At 35.0% G+C, this 12,192-nt stretch overlaps 1 pseudogene; it reads right to left on the reverse strand.

The window, feature by feature from the left end:
• Positions 1-1,193: 1,193 nt before the first annotated feature.
• Positions 1,194-12,122, reverse strand: LOC126716033 (elongation factor 1-gamma-like; annotated as a pseudogene).
• Between the last annotated feature and the right edge of the window lie 70 nt (positions 12,123-12,192).

The raw sequence follows: 12,192 nt of genomic DNA on the forward strand, positions 1-12,192 counted from the left end.
TGCCAGTCTGACTCTCCTCTCTCCTCTTTCTATCGTGTTAACAGTAATTTAATTAATTTTTAAAGGTGACATGCTTCTCACATGCTATTATTCCATTAGTATTTTAATGTGAAATTAACTGAGGTATTACTTTGGCATGTATGAATAGTTTAGAGGGTAAATTAGCTAATAAAAAAATTGAGAATGTGTTTTGGCCACTAGTTCAAAGTTCATGAGGTGTATGGGCATTTTTCCTTACTTATTTACATCCACTATTTTATATCAATATTCATAATTAATGCGAAAATGTTCATATTTTAAAAAATGAAAATAAATGTAAAAAAAGAGTGTCATTGCCCTTTCTATAATACAATGTCTTATCAAGAGACATAAAGTACACCAAAGTGATTCAGACCGTGCAATAGAATTTTTAATAGTTGAGATTGAGTGTTAAAAAATTCAATTTTAATCTATTAACTCTTGGATGAAAATTCTTTTTTAAAAGACTCATGTATGAATTCTTAAATTAGTTTTAAAAGAAATCTTAACCCTAAGATCAATTTTTTTTTTTTTTTACTTTAATTATTTTTTTATCATGTGTGGTAATTACACGTTACAATACATTGGATTAAAAACCCAATAGAACTATCCCAGCATGTCAAAAAACAAACATGAACTATGAGGTGGTCCCGAGCTGAGAAAAAAAATAAAATCAAACAGATAAGTGATTGGTAAGAATTTCTTCACTGAGAAAATTAAGATATATTCAATGAATTGAACTCACCAGAGTCATGTCTTTACTGAAAGAAAAACGTCTCTCTCGGTCTCACATACCAAAAGTCAAATCTGCCTTTGAAAAAGAAAAAGAAAAACACAAAAACGAAGCCTTAAAAGTAATTTTCAGAAAATTCGAATAGTTGTATAATCAAATATTGAAAGAAAGAGATGAGAGAACCAAACAATATATGAGTTTTGTACGGAGCCAATATGCATGGTGCTTACTGCTTACTATACACAAAAGGGGGTACCCATGGCCATGGCCATACGAGGATAGGGTGATGTGGGCTTATGGGTTACCACTTTGAAATGTGGTAAACTGTCTGTTTCGCGATTGTCTAGATTTATTTATTTTGCAGTACTGAACCTAGATTTTCAGTATTGTGACCATCGTCTTCCAGTTCTAAAACAAGATTCTATCATATAGAATATTAAAATTTTGAAACAGCAGAAACAAACTTATAAATTATACTAGACCTCCACTCAAACACAAAGACTAAACTTAGTCTCTGTTTAGAAGTTAGAACAGCGTCAATAAAAACTCTAGCAGCAAAAGCACACAAAAATACAACTTTTAATCCAAGGACTAATTGGGGTCATTCGCTTGAAGCACTTGGCGTCCAAAAGATGCTGGCCCTCAAAAGGTTCGTAATCTTCAATCATCTGACTCACACGTTCCTTTTGCTCTTCATCTGTGATATCAACCTTCTTCCACTCATATAGCTCCATGTCATAGCACTCATCAAACACAAATTTTGGTATCTCTTGCCCACGGAGAAGCCACACCAACTTCACCTTGAATGGTGGCTCTGAACCGATCACAAGCATCTTTCCAAAAGCATATTTGCGTGCTAGATCCATCCTTTGAAGAAATCCACCCACCTGGTTTAGTGTTACAAAGGAAACAGTATTCTCATCATTGTACCCAGAGATAGCAGCAAGTGACATATAACGCAGAGAACGGGCTCATATGGAGAAAAGGCATGACAAATGGTATACTCAGGTTTTAAAACAAAGGGAATGGGCCACGGCCAGGTGGTTGAACTGAAAACAAATCTGCTAGCATATAAGCCAGTCACTTTCTTCAACTAATTAATGTACATAAACATTTAATATATAAGCCTCCTCCTCTTCTGCACCAGCTTCTGGCTTGGGCTTCGCAGGCTCCTCCTTTTTTGGCTTCTTTTTTTGATTCATCCTTAGGCTTTGGTTTAGCAGATTCTTTTGGCTGAGATGGCTTCTTTGTAAAAGCCTAAAAGACAGGACAGACTCAGTCTGATTCACCATGCTTCCAGTTGCATCGACACATGAGGGAACTCAGAGGTAAAGCTCTTAATCACCAGTTGAGTGAAGCCCACATACTTTGCATGGTGTAACAATGTCAGCCAGAAGCACGGAATGCCCAACCATGAAAGTGTTTGAGGCAAGACGAGTGTTTACAGCACCCAGCTCTCTCTTCAATAATGAAGTTGCAGCTTCCTAGGTTTTCACGCAAAAATTATACACATCAGATATGGCCCATATAGGCAGTGCATAGTTATGATGGGATTATGAGAATTTAGATTTTTTATGTAGGATATATATAGCCTGCATTAATTTTGATTTTACATTATCATTTAGATGCCAAAAAGAATTAAAACAATTCCATAATAAAATAAGATGCAACTCACCAGAGGAAGGTATACTGCACATCCAATTTTAGGTCTATAAAATGCTAGAATATTAGCATCAATCTCAAATGATGCAAAATCAATCCACTGCTGTATGTGGACCTGAAAATTTATGCATATGTAACGATAAGCATCATAACACATGCAAATGCAGAAAGAGAGAGAACCATCAGTAGTTAATTATAAACATCTCAATCATCAATATGAAAAGAACCATATAAAGATTGTCAGCCTTCAGGGCTTCAGGCGAGTAACTGCAGCAACAGATAAAAAGCCCATAAGTCCCAAAATAACAATCTTTAGAGGTTCACCAAAATTAATGGTTGGGGGATGAAAGTCTATAGTCTTACCATAACGTGCTATAGCATTGCTCTCAAATACTGGACCATCAGGTATTTCCACCACGGGAACCTACAAGAGTAACAGATTTATTAGGAAAGCCTTTCATAAAACTAACATGCAATTAGTGGAGTATAGATTGCCACAAATTTTACAATATAGAACTATACCTTCCCAGTAGGTTTCATCTTGATAAACTCAGGAGGTTTATTAGAGACACCCATCTCAAAATTTGGATCTAGTTCAACTTTCACAGAGTGGTATTCCGCAATGATGAGTGTCTTGTATGAAATTTTCTTTGTCTTCACTGCATGCAAGATCTGCATTATAGATCATACAGCCTTATTAGCAAAGGAAAAGCAACAAATTACAAATGCATTCCATCCAGAAACAAACAAGATTAATCAATTGTGAAGGGTTAATGGATTCAACGGCTGTTTCCTGTACCTAAACTCAATCAAATTACATACTAGGGATTTTCACAATTATAAGCAATCAAATGCAGCCTTTAATTGGGGAAAAAAGAGAGTAATACAATTCTATCGAAACTAAAATAAAAAACACTGACTATAGTAAATGTGCCACGGTTCAACCATTCTCCCTCTGCCCTTAACACCCAGAACCAGAGGAATTGGTGTGGTAGCAAACTCAGATAAAGCAAAATTCTTTCTATTTATTATTATTGTTTTTAATTGGTAAGATACCCCAGCACCCACGACATTCATATGGGACAAGGAACTGCCACTTGAGCCAGACCTCATTGGCATGTTAGAACATCTCCAATGGTCTATGTAAACTCAAAATTCTTTCTATAATAGAGAGTGAAATCCAAAAAAAGCTCTCCAATAGACTCTCTATTCCTAGATTTTTTTTTTTTTTGGCTCATGAACAGTAACTCATCAGACCTGTTCACTCTTCAAATACTTTTTTTCTATTATAATAATTAGGTATTGAATAAAAAAATATTAGAAGATATGTAGTTGTTAAAAAAAGAATAAATAATGAATGAAGAAATAATATTTAAATGAGATAAAGAATCTGTTGAAAGTGTATTTGAAAAAGTGAGTAGCTAAAAGGTAAAAGTCACTGCTCATTCTCCAAATAGTACAAAAATTTGGAAATTCTGCCGGAGATACTCTTAGAACCATAAAATTCAGAATTCTTAGTCCTAAATTGGGTCAGAATACTAAACGATTTCAAACCAAGACATTTAAAAAAGAAATAAATAAAGAATTTTTCATTGTATCTTCAAAAAAAATAACGAGGAAAATCTTCTGATCTGAAATGCAAAAGTTTAAGAACTTCAAATATTGAAATTCACATCAAACAAGCAGCAATATATGCAAAGCAATCATATTTGTGACCAATTTTATAGTAATTGCTAACTAACAAGGCTAACGAAATGAGGTCATAATTAGTCAGATTCAATAAAATTAAAAAACAAAACTTTTCTTTTCCTGAACAGTTTTCTGGGCAACCAAACACATCTTTACCATGAAGATGTGCTGCAGTAGAGCCAGTCTCCTGCTGCCCTCAACATGCAGAACCAGAGGATTTGGCGTGCTAGCACACCCAAGTAGAAGCAATAAAATTTTAATAATGAATAGGTTGAATTGGCTGTCAGACACTAACGAAGGAAAAAAAATATATTAAGATCGTGAAGTATGCACATGGATCAAGAACAAATAGTAAGTCAAGACAAAATCAACATGATGTAAAAGATGATAGAAATTCGAAAGACTAATGAAAACAGAAAATATGAAGAGAACATATAAACAGGAAACAAAAAGAGGATTGACGACGAAGACTTAGGGAACAAAGTGAAAGATAAATAAGAAGAGGACTGATATGAAAACGGAAACACAACAGAGACAGGGAAACAATCTGAAACTCAAATAATCCAAAGAATAGCAAGCCCAGAGAAGACAAACAGGGCAACATCGAATAACAGAGGGATGAATTGACAATGAATTCACTATCAATCCTTACTTGCCAGAGGCAATGAAGCCTCTAGAAAGAATTTAATTGAAAAACAAAAATGAAACCGTTAAAAAGAATTTAATTGAAATAACTCATCTGATTCATAGGAGAACATTTTTGGAAAATCAAAGATTTTCTATGGAATAATTTTCTGTAGAAACAAACAGATTTTGTGTGTGTGTATCCCAATACCACAAAGAACCCCCCCCAAATAAGCAAACATAGAATACTAAACAAATCTCAGCAATAAGTGAAATCCAGAGATCTTACAACTTCTCTATGAAACTTGAGCTAGAAGATGGTGGTGGTGTTGAGAGAGACAGATTTTCCGGGAAAAAGATTAATTTTCTGGGATTGGAGAGACATGCCCGCAAATTTGAATTCCATGATCTAGTTTTATAACTTGAATCTAGATTCAAATTACAAAAAATGGAAAGTGATTTTGAACTCCCACATTGATTTTTATTTTACATCAAGAGAAAAAATTCCTCACTTCGATCCTTTTATACTTCATCTAAGTTTTCCATAAAGCTTGGTCATCATTTAATGGAAAAAAGGAAATAGAACAATTCCATAATAAATTAAGATGTAACTCACTGGAGGAAGGTACAGTGCATGTCCAATTCTAGGTATAAACCATGTTAGAATATTAGCATGCAAAATCAACCCACTGCTCTATGTGGACCAGAAAATTCAAGCATACATAATACTAGGCATCATCACACACGCATTGAGAGAGAGAGAGAGAGTAGCATCAGTGGTAATAACAGTCTCACATAATCAATATGAGAAGAGCCATATCATATAGAGGATTGTCAGCTTTCAAGCGAGTGCCTGCAGCAACAGATAAAAGGCCCATAGGTTCCAACATAATCATCTTCAGAGGATCGCCAAAATTAATGGGTTAGGGAAAGAAAGTCTATAGTCTTTACCATAACGTGCTATAGCATTGCTCTCAAATCCTGAATCATGAGGTGTTTCCAACACAGGAACCTACAATAATAACAGATTTATTAGAAAAGCATTTTATAAAACGAACTCGCGATCAGTAATACAGATAACCACAAACGCTACATATAGATTAGTAGTATGCAATTTTAGTAATACAATTCTATAGAAACCAAAATAAAGGACACTGATTATAGAAAATGTGCAACGGTTGAGCCATTCTCCCTCTGCCGTTAACACAGAACCAGAAGATTTGGTGTGGTAGCATACCCAATTAAAAGCAAAATTCTTTCTCTGTATTTAGTTTTAATTAATAAGTTACACAGCCACCCACAACATGATCCACACATTTATGCAGGACCCCGCTTGAGCCAGATCTAAATTGGCCTGTCAGAACCATCTCATACAGTATTCTTAGTCCTAAATTGGGTCAGAATACTAGTCAATTTCAAATCAAAATATATTTCTATTGCAAGTGCAAAAAAGAAAACTACTCATTTGAAATGTATAACTTTAGAAACTTCAGAGATTTAAATTGACATCAAGCAAGCAGCATACTATGCAAAGCAATCAAATTTGTGACCGATTATATAGTAATTGCTAAGTGCTAACTAGTAAGGCTAACGAAATGATATCATAATTAGTCAGATTCAATAAAAGTCTAGTGCTTTCAGATTCAAAAAAAAAAAAAAAAAAATTCTTTTACCAGACGGTTTTCTGGGCAACCAAACACATCTTTACCACACAAAAATTTTCCGAAAGAGAAAAAAAAAATCCATAACAGATTACATACATAGAATCGAGACACACCACAGCCATGGCTTCAAGGAAAAATGCTTCGCTCCGATCTCAGATCTGAACACCAAAAAAATCAAAAACAATAATAAAAATGAAACCTTTAAAAAGAATTGAATTGAATTGAAAAGTAATGCGTTTGATTCAAAAGCGAAACATTTTTGGAGTCATTCACTTGAATCACTTGGCGTCCAAAAGAGGCTGGCCCTCGAAAGGTTCGTAATCTTCAATCATCTGACTCACACGTTCCTTTTGCTCTTCATCTGTGATATCAACCTTCTTCAACTCATATAGCTCCATATCATAACACTCATCAAGCACAAATTGCAGTATCTCTTGCCCACGGAAAAGCCACAGCCCCTTCACCTTGAATGGTGGCTCTGAACCGATAACAAGCATCTTCCCAAGAGCATATTTGCGTGCTAGATCCATTCTCTGAAGAAATCCACCGACCTTGATTAGTGTTACGAATTAAGGAAACAGTATTCTCATCATTGTACCCAGAGATAGCAGCAAGTGACATATAAATATAATGTAGAGAACGGGCTCATATGGAGAAAAGGCATGACAATTGGTAGACTCAGGTTTTAAAACAAAAGGAATGGGCCAGGTGGTTGAACTGAACAAATCTGCTAGTATATAAGCCAGTCACTTTCTTCAACTAATTAATGTACATAAACATTTAATATATATAAGCCCCCCTTCTTTTAACTGATCATACAAACATTTAAAAGATAGCAACCTCATCGTATGAATGATTATTTCAAGAGGACTTCTTGAGAGAATTAACACATAGGAACTACCAATGCAAATTATACTACCAATGCCTATATGTCAAAGGAAGATGACTAAAGCAGAGGTTAATAGCAACCTCTCGGAAGCTGGTCTTTGTGTTTGAGTATAGCCTCTTCCAGCCATCCAGTATCATCTTCCTTGGGGGCAGTCAATCGAGAGGATTCTTAGGTTTGGGCTTTGGAGCCTCCTCCTCTTCTGCACCAGTTTCTGGCTTGGGCTTCGCAGGCTCCTCCTTTTTTGGCTTCTATTTTTTATTCAACCTTAGGCTTTGGTTTAGCAGATTCGTTTGGCTGACATGGCCTCTTTGTAAAAGCCTAAATGACAGGACAGACTGTCTGATTCACCATGCTTCCAGAAGCCTCGTTACACATGAGGGAACTCAGAGGTAAAGCTCTTAATCATCAGTTGAGCGAAGCCCACATAATTTGCATGGTGTAACAATGTCAGCCAGAAGCATGGAATGCCTAGCCATGAAAGTGTTTAAGTCAAGACGAGTGTTTACAGCACTAATGAAGTTGCAGCTTCCTCGGTTTTCACGCAAAAATTATACACATCAGATATGGCCCATATAGGCAGTGCATAGTTATGATGGGATTATGAGAATTTAGATTTTTTATGTAGGATATATATAGCCTGCATTAAATTTGATTTTACATTATCATTTAGATGCCAAAAAAGAATTAAAACAATTCCATAAATCTCAAATGGTGCAAAATCAATCCACTACTGTATGTGGACCTGAAAATTTATGCATATGTAAAAAATAAGCATCATAACACACGAAAATGCAGAAAGAGAGAGCACCATCAGTAATTATAAACATCTCAATCATCAGTTTGAAAAGAACCATATAAAGGATTGTCAGCCTTCAGGGCTTCAGGCAAGTAACTGCAGCAACAGATAAAAAACCCATATGTCCCAAAATAACAATCTTTAGAGGATCATCAAAATTAATGGGTGGGGGATGAGAGTCTAGTCTTACCATAACGTGCTATAGCATTGCTCTCAAATACTGGACCATCAGGTGTTTCCACCACAGGAACCTACAAGAGTAACAGATTTATTAGGAAAGCCTTCATTAAAACTAACATGCAAATTTTTATCCCAATAGGTTTCATCTTGATAAACTATACCTTCCCGGTAGGTTTCATCTTGATAAACTCAGGAGGTTTATTAGAGACACCCATCTCAAAATTTGGGGCTAGTTCAACTTTCACAGAGGTGTATTCCGCAGTGATGGGTGTCTTGTATGAATTTTTCTTTGTATTCACGGCATGCAAGATCTGCAATATAGATCATACAGCCTTATTAGCAAAGGAAGAGCAACAAATTACAAATGCATTCAATCCAGAAACAAACAAGATTAATCAATTGTCATGGGTTAATGGATTCAACGGTGGTTTCCTGTAGTTGCATATGCACACTAGGGATTTTCACAATTATTAGCATCAAAATGCAGCCTTTAATGGGGAAAAAAGAGAGTAATACAATTCTATCAAAACCAAAATAAAGAAGACTGACTATAGTAAATGTGCCACGGTTCAACCATTCTCCCTCCGCCCTTAACATCCAGAACCAGAGGATTTGGTGTGGCAGCACACCCAGATAAAGCAATATTATCTCTCTTTATTATTACTTTTTTTTTAATTGGTAAGATACACAAGCACCCATGACATTCATATGGGACAAGGAACTGCCACTTGAGCCAGATCTCATTGGCATGTTAGCACCATCAAATTCAGAATTCTTAGTCCTAAATTGTGTCAGAATGCTAAATAATTTCAAACCAAGACATTTAAAAAAGAGATAAATAAAGAATTTTTCATTGCATCTTCAAAAAAAAAAGGGGAAAATCTTTTGATCTGAAATGCAAAACTTTAAGAACTTCAAAAATTGAAATTCACATCAAACAAGCAGCAATATATGCAAAGCAATCAGATTTGTGACCTATTTTATAGTAATTGCTAACTAACAAGGCTAACAAAATGAGGTCATAATTAGTCAGATTCAATAAAATTCAAAAACAGAACTTTTCTTTTCCCAAACAGTTTTCTGGGCAACCAAACACATCTTTACCACAAAGATGTGCTGCAGTTGAGCCAGTCTCCTGCTACCCTTAACATGCAGAACCAGAGGATTTGGCGTGCTAGCACACCCAAGTAGAAGCAATAAAATTTAATAATGAATAGGTTGAAAGTGGCTGTCAGACACTAACCAAGGAAAAAAAATATTAAGATAATAAAGTACGCACATGGATCAAGAAAAAATGGTAAGTCAAGACAAAATCAACATGATGTAAAAGATGATAGAAATTCGAAAGACTAACGAAAACAAAAAATATGAAGAGAACATATAAACAGGTAACAAACAGAGGATTGACGAAGAAGACTAAGGGAACAAAGTGAAAGATAAATAAGAAGAGGACTGATATGAAAATGGAAACACAACAGAGACAGGGAAACAATCTGAAACTCAAATAATCCAAAGAAAAACAAGCCCAGAGAAGACAAACAGGGCAAAAGCGAATAACAGAGGGATGAATTGACAATGAATTCACTGTCAATCCTTACTTGCCAGAGGCATTGAAGTGTCTAGAAAGAATTTAATTGAAAAACAAAAATGAAACCATTTAAAAGAATTTAATTGAAATAACGCATCTGATTCAAAGGAGAGCATTTTTGGAAAATCGAAGACTTTCCATGGAATAATTTTCTGTAGAAACAAACAGATTTTGTGCGTGTATCCCAATACCACAAAGAACTCCCCCTCCCCCCAAAAACAAAATAAGCAAACATAAAATACTAAACAAATCTCAGCAATAAGTGAAATCCAGAGATCTTACAACTTCTAAATGAAACTTGAGCTAGAAGATGGAGGTGGGGTTGAGAGAGACAGATTTTCCGGGAAAAAGGTTAATTTCCTGGCATTGGAGAGACATGCCTGCAAATTTGAACTCCATGATCTAGTTTTATTACCTGAGTCTAGATTTGAATTACAAAAAGTGGAAAGTGATTTTGAACTCCCACATTGATTTTTATTTTACATCAAGAGAAAAAACTCCTCACTTCATTCCTTTTATACTTCATCTAAGTTTTCCATAAAGCTTGGTCATCATTTAATGGAAAAAAGGAAATAGAACAATTCCATCATAAATTAAGATGTAACTCACTGGAGCAAGGTACACTGCATGTCCAATTCTAGGTATAAACCATGTTAGAATATTAGCATGCAAAATCAATCCACTACCAGAAAATTCAAGCACACATAATACTAATCGTCATAACACACACATTCAGAGAGAGATAGAGAGTAGCATCAGTAGTAATAACAGTCTCACATGATCAATATGAGAAGAGCCATATAGAGGATTGTCAGCTTTCAAGCGAGTGCCTGCAGCAACAGATAAAAAGTTCATAAGTTCCAACATAACCATATTTAGAGGATCGCCAAAATTAATGGGTTAGGGAAAGAAAGTCTATAATCTTTACCATAACGTGCTATAGCATTGCTCTCAATCTCAAATCCAGAATCATGAGGTGTTTCCAACACAGGAACCTACAATAATAACAGATTTATTAAAAAAGCATTTTACAAAACGAACATGCAATCAGTAGTACAGATAACCACAAACTCTACATATAGATTAGTAGTATGCGATTTTAGTAATACAATTCTATAGAAACCAAAATAAAGGACACTGATTACAGAAAATGTGCAACGGTTGAGCCATTCTCCCTCTGCCGTTAACACAGAACCAGAAGATTTGGTGTGGTAGCATAACCAATTAAAAGCAAAATTCTTTCTCTGTATTTAGTTTTAATTTATAAGTTACACAGCCACGCACAACATGATCCACACATTTACGTGGGACGCCGCTTCAGCCAGATCTAAATTGGCCTGTCAGAATCATCACATTCAGTATTCTTAGTCCTAAATTGGGTCAGAATACTAGTCAATTTCAAATCAAAATATTTTTTTATTACAAGGGCAAAAAAGAAAACTATTCATTTGAATTGACATCAAGCAAGCAGCAAACTATTCAAAGCAATTAAATTTGTGACCGATTGAATAGTAATTGCAAAGTGCTAACTAATAAGGCTAACGAAATGATATCATAATTAGTCAGATTCAATAAAAATCTAGCGCTTTCAGATTCAAAAACAAAAATTTTCTTTTACCAGACGGTTTTCTGGGCAACCAAACACATCTTTACCACACAAAAAATTTCCGAACGAGAAAAAAAAATCCATAACAGATTACATACATAGGATCGAAACACGCCACAGCCATGGCTTCACGGAAAAACGCTTCGCTCCGATCCCAGATCTGAACACCAAAAAAACAAAAACGATAATAAAAATGAAACCTTTAAAGAGAATTGAATTGAAAAGTGACGCGTTTGATTCAAAAGCAAAACATTTTCGAAAAAGTCAACCTTTCAAATTAGCAAATGTAATCTAATTTCACCTCAACACCAATTCCACGCACATAACTACCGAAAAGAAATTCATAGTTTCCAATCAAAATCGCATAACTTCATGGTTACAAAAACGAAATAAACCCAAAACCAAAAAGATGCCACTGAAATAATCAAACATAGAATACTAAACAAATTCCAGCAATAAATTCAGTAAAATGATGATCTCTTACAGATTCTCTATGTCGTGCGATAATATTGGAATTCCGAGCTGACTCCGTGGAAATCGGTATGACTGAGATTTTGAGAGTCTTTAACAGACACAGAGAGATTCATAATTTCATATGGTTGTGGGGACCATAACTTTGACTTTCCAAAAGTTTTGGGAAGCGCCGTTTTAGACAGAAGTACTTGGAAAACGTTTAGCACTTTCCAAAAATATGATGTCATTTTAAGATGAGACATTTCATTAATATTTAAATTACTGCAACT

Source organism: Quercus robur, chromosome 2 (genome assembly GCF_932294415.1).
Source record: "Quercus robur chromosome 2, dhQueRobu3.1, whole genome shotgun sequence".
In the NCBI taxonomy this organism is placed as follows: domain Eukaryota; kingdom Viridiplantae; phylum Streptophyta; class Magnoliopsida; order Fagales; family Fagaceae; genus Quercus; species Quercus robur.